Source organism: Lactuca serriola, chromosome 1, assembly GCF_051521515.1.
Source record: "Lactuca serriola cultivar US96UC23 chromosome 1, Lser_US96UC23_V15, whole genome shotgun sequence".
Taxonomy (NCBI): Eukaryota; Viridiplantae; Streptophyta; class Magnoliopsida; order Asterales; family Asteraceae; genus Lactuca; species Lactuca serriola.
This window is the reverse complement of record NC_136408.1, coordinates 64,461,917-64,472,067: the sequence shown is the minus strand read 5'-3', so window position 1 is coordinate 64,472,067 and position 10,151 is coordinate 64,461,917.

Below are 10,151 nucleotides of genomic sequence, written 5' to 3'. Positions count from 1 at the left end.
TATAACAACCAATGTTCAGCTAGGAGTTACGGGCCTTGCCCACACTCGGGAAGTTACGGGCCCTGCCCACACTTCGCTAGCCGGGAGATACGGGCCTCGCCCACACTTGTGGAGATACGGGCCCTGCCCACACTTCACTATCTGGGAGATACGGGCCTAGCCCACACTTCGACCTCGGAGAGATACGGGCCCTGCCCACACTCAACCGCTAACCCATAACATACAAGTATCACGCAGACAACAAGTATAAGCAACTCTATCATATTAACACATATATCATACTTGACTAAACCCAGAGATACGGGCTCGGCCCACACTCTAGTACTAGCATCTCGTCTACACGGGTCGGCCTTGGTGCCTTAGACCCGTTCCTACTGAAAAGGAAACTCACTTCGAAATAGTTGCCGGTCTGTGTGGGAATTGATCACCTACTACTGCTGCTGCTGCTCCGGAAACCCTCCGGCTGCAATTCCCACAATACGATCAGTCAAACATGCTAGATGTTCTTAGGGTGAAATGACCGTTTTACCCCTCACCAAGTCAAAGACCAGTTCAAAGTCAACTTCCAGTTGACTGGACTCGCCGAGTCCAGAGAGCAACTCGACGAGTCCACCCCTCACTGATCCGGTCCCACTCACCAGGTCCCTCTTTCACTCACTGAGTCACCCCTGAGTTGCTATCCGGGACTTTGGGGCCGACTCGAGTACCAACTCGCCGAGTCCTGCGAGCAACTCGTCGAGTTCCTCGAGCAGGACCTCTGCTTGCTTCCAATCCACACCAAAACACCCCATTCGAGGGTTTGGGGGTTTCGGGACTACGTTATACGGTTAATTCCGCGCACGAGTACGAAGGGCTGAGCCTTTGACGCTTAAACCCCTCGTGTTCTGAGGATGTTCATATTACTCGCTGAGTTTGAAGAACTACTCGGCGAGTTCCAGACAATCTTCATAAGACTTGCCGAGTGTGTTCATCCAACTCGTCGAGTCGACGACCATCTTCATAGAACTCGCCGAGTTCCACCTTGGGACTCGCCCAGTCCTTCGACCCACTTCCTGAGTAGGCTAGATCTAGGACATGCAACACTTCCAGACCACAGATCCCTGGTCCTAGGGTTCATTTACCACGTAAAGTTGTAAACTTTACGTGCATGCATGGCCCTATGAGCTCAAACATGCACTTCCAAGCTATACAAGAGGTCCTATGCTCATTGGGGACTCCCACTACCTCAACCACAGAGACTTTATGCTACTATGAAGTCCAAAAGTTCCACATCCGAAGTTCTTGCAGAACATTAGCCATAAACACATAGAGATTTAGGTTTTTAGGGCTTAAAACCTCTTTTCTTAGGGACAAAAAGGGGACTAACGAGCTAAAGATCAAGTTAGGGTCTTTTCTACCTGAATAGAAGCCTTTCACAGAGTAGATTCCGGATCTTCTTCCCTTCTTGCACTCTTCAATCTTCTCCTTCTTCTCCTAAGCCCCAAATCACCTTCAAAATGTTAACAATCACCCACAAGGACACAAGGAGGCTAGGGTTTCGTTCTACAGGTCTCTGGGAGTGCTAAGGCAAGTGGAGGGTGGGTTAGATCGATTAAATTGGGTGCAAACACTCGGGTTAGGGTTTAAGTCCTAACAGGGTCTACTCGCCGAGTCCATCGGACCTACTCGCCGAGTAGACCGAGTAGATCCTGCGTCTAGTCCCGCTTCTACTCGGCGAGTCAGTCCCTCAACTCGCCGAGTCCAAGGCTAATTATGCAAAATAAAGAGACTTAATAATTACGAATACATACCAGGAATCAGGTGCTACAGCTAGAGCGTTAGAGCGGAGAATGAAAAATATGTGGCTGATGTTGAATCTCATGATTTCTATTTCTTTTTAGAATCTCAGCGGAACTATCCTATATATATATATATATATATATATATATATATATATATATATATATATATATATATATATATATATATATATATATATATAGGGTTAAATATGAACTCTAAATATAGTGTGATTGTATGACCAATGTATGTCCATTAGATTTAAAGATTGAATGGTGAAGATGGAGGATGGCATGATGGTAATTAATCTGGAAAAAAATAATTATTTTAATTTTTAAACAACCATAAGGGTAAATTAGTCAAATTGTTTACCATCAAACATAGAAAATGCATATATTAAGGAGATGTTAGATTTTCTTGGGATTGGATTATCCATGAACAATTTCTAGGGATTGTAATAGAAATTGTTTTATTTTTATTTTTTTTAATTACCCATTATTATTATTATTATTCATTCTATCATTCTTTTAGTTTGCAATTAAATTAAATAATTTAAGAATATGTTGCTTATTAAATATTTTGTAACAACTTCTCATGAGAAAATTATGTAATTTCTAGCTATGTGTGTTTGAATTCTTTCAGAATATAGGTTAAAATACTTGGATACTAGATAATTTATATCTTGACATTCTTTAAAAATAACAAACATTCTGAGAATGGAACTAGTAACATTCTTGAAGAATAGATAACATTCTTAAAAAATGAAAAACATTGTGTTCTTCTATAGACGAGTATATGTCTAATCGATTCTGAAAGAATTCTTAAAGAATAAAAATACATTTTGTTCTTCCCCAAGTATATGTCTAATCCATTCTGAAAGAATTCTTAAGGAATAAAAACCATTTTGTTCTTCCCGAATCGGGTACAAGTCCATTCTAAAAGAATTATTTAATAATTCTCAAAAACATCAAGATTCTCTAAATCAACTATATTAAGGATATCCGTCATATTAGCATGGTTATAGGAACTCGCATCGCGGAAATAACGACTCATACACGTAGTAATACTCAACTCAATCAAGCTAGGGGGATAATAACTACATGATCACTTAGTATTTACATCAGGGTTATATATGGTTTTCATTCGATAAATAGTGGGATGTATGATTTTAGCTTCATTTCCTGTTCGTTATTTGGTTGTGGATTTAGGACAGAATCACCCAATCAATCGTTGGTTCCAGTCTTAGTCATATATAACTTGTAAGGACTAAGTAATCATGATAGGGTATTATCAGCCTATTCAGAATTCAGTAAACGCAACTTTAACTAGTTTTACTTAATAATAAAACTACCAAGTTATAAAGCTAAGTATGTCATAGTTACTTACATGTCACAGTCTTGGTCATTTAAGACTGCCTCTCATCTATTAAGGAAAATATGGGATTTTCTGGGTCTAATACGTTCATTCTCAACACAACGAATCATAACTCTTTTCATTCGAAAATATCGGATTTTCTGGAGACATATACAAGCACTTTCATATTGATGTGATCACTTAGTGGGTATGTTTGGGTTATATAAAATGAAGATTCGATAGATAGTGGAATGTGTGGTTTCTGCCTCATTTCATGTTCCTTGTTTGGTTGTGGGCTTAGGGCAGATTTACTCATTCGACTGTCAGTTCGATATTTGATTTTATATAACTTATATGCACTAAGTAATCATGGTAGGAACCAACATTGGTCACTTTTCATATACAAATTCAAAGTATCATATATCACTCTTTAAACGTAAAAATCAAATATCTTTTGTCATCAATGCTAAGGGCTACACTTCAAGCTATTAAGAAAATATAGGATTTTCTGTAATATCATATGAACATTTTCAAGAAACAATAAACTTACCTTCTAAATCAAATACTTATGAACTCACCAACTTAAATGTTGATACACTTTTCAAATTACTTGTATTCTCAGGAAACAAATAAGCAGGTACTCATACAAGTGTCAAGAAGATGGAGCATAATAGCTTCAAGTCTTTGTTTTGGTCATCTACTTTTGAAATCACACTATCTACTTTATGTATTCAATGTAAACACTTTATTATCAATACAATGGTTGTTGTTGCTTTGATTACTATTTTACATTTGTTATGATACTGTTCATGACGTCCTCCGCCCCCGAATGTTTCCGCCGTTCTGGTTTGGGGGTGTGACAGTGATTCCACTTAAGGCTTCCACACTATTGGGGCTAAGATCTTAAAGTTCAAGACTTTAAGCTTCATCAAAAGGTATGTTATCTAACTAGGCTTTTGTACTATAGTTGCTTCATATTATGCTAATTAGGATAAAACCTTGGAATATTGAATATTTGCATGTATAATAGAGAAAACATAGATCCAAGGTTTATAGGGTTGCATGTACATCATATGGGTGTTAGAATGATCAAAACCCATCAATAATCTATTTACGTTAAGAAATTAATTTTAATCCATCTTCATCAGAATCATTCATTTGATCATATAAAGTTCTTATCTCAACTTTTTGTGACAAAATAAATTAAGCTCCATGAATACTTCATCTGGAGGTATTAAATCATCAAGACACAAGCTCAATTCCCATTAACTCTAATGTAACACCCCAAAATACGAGCCAAAAATTTCATTTTTGAAAACATATATTTAGCAAAACATTCGAATAAAACGTTTACTGGTCATAACATTTTATAAAGATATCGCATGTCTGGAAAAACATTTCAATAACATGAAAATGTCATAGTACAAATCCCCAAGAAGGTCTCATGATGCGGAATATGAAACATGTGTGTGATGGGCTGCTACCGCGCCAGCTCCTTCCCCTTCGAAGAAGAGGTACCTGAAACCAAAACTGAAAACTGTAAGCACGAAGCTTAGTGAGTTCCCCCATCGTACCGCATATCATACAATCACATATCATACATATTGCCGGGCATTTCTAGGGTGCCTGACCTACCCGTGTCAAGCCATTATGGGGTGCTGACTACCCATGTCACGCCGTTCTGGGGTGCTGACTACCCTTCGGTCCTGACGACCGAACCTCGGGGACTATTTCACCCCCTACTGCTACTATCACATATATCATAACATAACATATTATCAGACGTATCCGGGGTGCCTGAACTACCCTTCGGTCCTAACGACCGAACTCGGGGACTAGTCCCCTCCTACTACCTCTATCGCATATAACGTAAAAAGCCAGCATGCAAACATATCATCATATACTGTCAGACGTATCTGGGGTGTCTGACTACCCTTCGGTCCTAACAACCGAACTCTATTACTATCACATGTAACATATCATGCTAGCATATAACATATCAGGTAGTAGCAAACCTGGATGATATCACAAAGACAATCATCTATCATACATTTCCTATTGGTGGGCCGACATTGTAGCCTTAGACCCACCGCTACTGGAAGGTAACTCACCTCGAAGTAGCTGTTGATCTGTGTGGGAAAGGTTTGTCTGCTGCTGCTTCGGAAATCCTCCGACTGTAATTCCCACTAAACACTTAATCAATTACTGCTAACCGCCCTCAGGGTAAATTTTCCATTTACCCTTAACAAGTCATGAGTCAAGTCACAGTCAACTGCCAGTTGACCAGACTCGCCGAGTTGGCTAGCCAACTCGCCGAGTCCCTTTCCTTTAGTCTGACCATAAGTCTGTCTCTACTCGTCGAGTTAAGTGTAGACTCGACGAGTCTTCCTTCTATACCCAAGGCCAATAGTCCTTCATCCTACTCGCCGAGTTGTATGAACAACTCGTCGAGTTCATCTTCATCCGAAGAACACTCTAAGCTGTGACTCGCCGAGTTGTATGAATAACTCGCCAAGTTGTTCTTGAGACAAGGAGATTGCCGTGAACTCGCCGAGTGACTTCATGAGTGAGTCTGGCTTCCAACCCACTGAGTCATTCCCTATGACTCACCACTCCAACTCGCAACACAAAAAGGGGGAACAACCCGGGGACTTGCGACCCGACTCGCCGAGTCTGCCTCATGCAAAAACTATACACGCGATTTTGCTTGAATCCAGTCCATGCCATTCGTAGATTTGGGTTCCTAGGGCCTGGTTTACACGTAAAGTTTCCAACTTTACGTGTAGATAATCACCAATGAAGGTTTTAGGGCTCAAAGTGCACCAAAAGGGGTAGATCTAGGACTTTCATGCAATATGACTCCATAAAGGCAGTAGATCCAAGCTCCAAGGACTAAATCATGCCTAGATCTAAAGGCTAACAACTTATTACAACCCACCAAGCACAAACAAGCTTGAAGAATGGCTCAAAAAGGACTTTCATGAAGCTATTAGGGACTACAAGCTTGAAAACAGAGGGGAAACGAGCTATACCTCAAGGAAAACGTTGAGATGTCACAAAAATGCTTGGCCTCATTCTCCTCTTCTTGATCTACTCCTCTTTCTCCTAAAAAAAACTTCAAGAACACACCCAAAACACTTCAATCTCACAAGGAAAAGGGCAAAGACGATGTTGGGAGCTCTGAGGGTGAATGGGGGCGAGGTTGGGGCGGAAATGAGTGTTTAAATAGGGTGCAAACCCTTGAAATTTAGGGTTTCAACAGACAGCGGTGACTCGCCGAGTCCAGAATATGGACTCGCCGAGTCCCCAACTTAAACGTGCCCCCGGACCGCGTCCCTACTCGGCGAGTCGGACCTACAACTCCCCGAGTCCAAGGATAAAATGACAATTACTAGGATAAATTTTACGTACCAGGAACCAGGTGCTACAAATCTCCCCCACTTATTTTAGACTTCGTCCTCGAAGTCTGCCGCTCGATCCTGAAACAGCTCGGGGTAATGCTCCATCATTTCTTCCACCGGCTCCCAAGTCCATTCCGAACCCTTGCGGTGCTGCCATTGCACTTTCACTAGCTCCACCCTCTTGTTCCTTAGATCCTTCATGTAACATCCCCCTTTGGCACGTATCACAATATTAGTTGTAACACCCAAAGTTTTGAAGGCCAAGAAAGGAAAGAAAACCCTAAGTTTAGGGGTCGACTCGACGAGTCCAAGGAGGGACTCGGCGAGTCCGAGCGGGATCCGAGTCGAGGAGTAAGTGACCGACTCGGCGAGTCGGCCAAGTGGACTCGGCGAGTTTGGTCTGTGCGTGGAAAACCCTAAATTCGGGACTTGGAGCCTATATAAACGTCTTAATCCTCTTCCTAGGGCTCCTTACTGCCTCTTAAGCCCTGGATATCAAACCCTAGCCGCCATATCCTCTATTTGAACCATTTATTGCCTTCAAGAGTGCATTTAGCTTGGAGGAAGAAGAAGAATCTTGAGAGTGCAAGAAGGGGGCTGTAGATCCGGGATTGGGATGACATTTATGAGCTTTTGGAGGTATAAACTAGTTCCTGGACCCTTTTTGCATCTAGATTTATGTGTGGTTGTTGGGGCTCTTTAGCCATAATGATATTATGTTGAGTTAGGAGTCGGATCTGGAGTTGCTACTTCAAATCCAAGTGTGTTATGAGCTGGGGAAGCATAAAGTATCAGCCCTTGAGTCGATTTTGAAGCCCCTTGGCCTTAAACCCTAGTTTATGGTGCTTTTTGCCTAGATCTCCCTCTCTACACGTAAAGTTTGCAACTTTACGTGGGGGATAGGCTTGGGAAGGGTAGATCTACAGTTTGGAGTCCATGCATGACTCGAAAGTCCTCTGCATGTATGTAGATCTGAATGGACTCGGCGAGTCCTTCGAGTGGACTCGGCGAGTAGCTTGAAGATGAGGAGGAACTCGACGAGTGGGATGAACAGCTCGTCGAGTCGGATGAAGATAGGCATGAACTCGGCGAGTTGGATGAACAACTCGGCGAGTTGGATGAAGATTGTCGTGTGCTCGGCGAGTCTGTTCTTAGACTCGGTGAGTCAGGTCGCGTAGTCCCAAACCCTTCGAGTTAAGACTCGATTCAACGAGTCGAGCAAGGACTCGGTGAGTTGGTCAGGACAGGATTCGGGAATCTGTAGACTCGGCGAGTCAGGGGCTGACTCGGCGAGTCAAGTCGCGATTGGAAGGACTTTGAGCATAAGAACTCGGCGAGTCAGTAAGTGGACTCGGCGAGTAGGGTTGACCTAGAAGGTTGACTTTGACCATGACTTTGACTTTGACAAGAGTTGACTTAGTTGACCTTTGAAGGTCAGTTAGACTAAGTGTTATGTTGACATTGGTAGTTCGGGGAGCTAGTGGAGCAGCAGTCTGGAGTCAGTGGTCAGGTAGCGGTCAAAGGAATTAGCAGCAACAGTTCAGCAGTATCAGGTGAGTTTCCCTTTGTATGAATGGGTCTACGGCCACAATGCCGGCCCATGTAGTTATGAGTAGAAGACCCAGGGGTTAGCCCTAGGCCCAGTATGCTAGTATGATATTCGGGACGAGGTCCAATGATAAAGGGCGGGTGCCCAAGGAATGGTTTATGTGATAGTTTATACTTGTTGTCTGTGTGATACTTGTATGTGTCTGGTAGGGAGGTGAGTGTGGGCGAGGTCCCTTATCTCACCAATAGCAGAGTGTGGATGGTGTTCCACATCTCAGTAGCAGCAGAGCAGGGACGAGGCCCAAGTCAGGAAAGGAGTGAGTGTGGTCTGGGCCCGTATCTCACTACCAGTAGGAACATGGACGGGGTTCCGTGACTCATTAGTAGCAGGTCAGGGGCGGGGCCCAGAGATAGGCGAGGCCTTAGGACAAGATCTGTTAGTATGTGTTTAGCTTATGTGAGATGTTTATGTGCTATTATATGTTAGTGGGCGAGGCCCTGTGATAGGCGAGGCCTACGTGAAACAGATCTGTATCCGAGCAGGGCTCGAAGCCAGGCGGGGCCTGGAGCGGCGGGGTCGTTGTAGCGGGCGAGGCCCAAGGTAGGGGGCGAGGCCCAAGATAGCGGGTGCGGCCTAGTATGTGCAGTATGTGGTTATGCATGGTATGTGGTAGGGTGGGGAACTCACTAAGCTTCGTGCTTACGGTTTTTAGTTTTGGTTTCAGGTACTTCCGGTAGCGGATGATGGAGCTCGGGATGATCGCATGACACACACCATAGCTTAGACAGCCTGGGAATGTTTACTCTGATAACGAATATGTATTTTGGAAACTAATACTTTGTTTATGTTTGAAAACGATGAATTTGCTTAACGTAATGTTTTATTAAATGAAATTTTTAGTCTTGAATTTTGGGACGTTACACTTCGACTTCCGGTCGAGAATTGCGACTGGGCGCTCAATGTAATTCAGGTTGTCATTAACCTGTATATCCTCTAATGGCACCACCGCTGAATCATCCACGAGACACTTCCGCAACTGGGAGACATGGAAGGTGCTGTGGATCTGGCTGAGCTCGGTTGGCAGATCCAGCCTATATGCCACCTTGCCCACCCGGGCTACAACCCTGAACGGTCCAATGAATCTCGAGCCCAACTTGCCCCGCTTCCTGAATCGAATGATGCCTTTCCAAGGCAACACCTTCAGGAGAACCATATCCCCGACCTGGAACTCCATGTCTGATTGACGCTTGTCGGCGTAACTTTTCTGCCGAATCTGCGCAGTCTGAAGCCTGCTCCAAACCTGCTGGATTCTATCGGTCGTCTTGAGCACCACCTCGGTGCTCCCCATGACCCTTTGGCCAACTTCACCCCAGCATATCGGGGTCCTGCACCTCCGATCGTACAACATCTCGAATGGGGGACGATCAATACTCGCATGATAGCTGTTGTTGTACGAGAACTCAGCCAAAGGAAGATAGGTATCCCAGCTACCGCCGAAATCTAACACACACGCCCGCAACATATCCTCCAAGGTCTGGATGGTCCGCTCACTCTGACCATCCTTCTGCGGGTGAAAAGCGATGCTAAAATGCAGACGAGTGTCCAACTCATCATGAAACCTCTTCCAAAACCTGGAAGTGAACCGCACATCTCGATCTGATATCACTGACACTGGCACCCCGTGCCGCGCCACTATCTCCCTGATATAGATATCGGCCAACTTTTCGGCCGAGATACTCTCCGGAATCGGAATAAAATGGGCGCTCTTGGTCAACCGATCCACGAGGACCCAAATCGAATCTGCTCCTCGCGCCGTTCGTGGAAGCTTCGTGATAAAATCCATCGTAATATCCTCCCATTTCCACAGCGGGATATCCAACGGCTGCATCTTGCCGTGCGGTCTCTGATACTAGGCATTGACCTTCCTGCAGGCGAAGATCCCGATACATCTTTGTTGCCCCTGGATGAATAGACAATCGGGATTTGTGCGCCTCCCCCATCAAGATCTAGCGCACGCCTCCATGATACGGCACCCACACCCTACGGTGTAGTGTCAACAACCCTTGGCT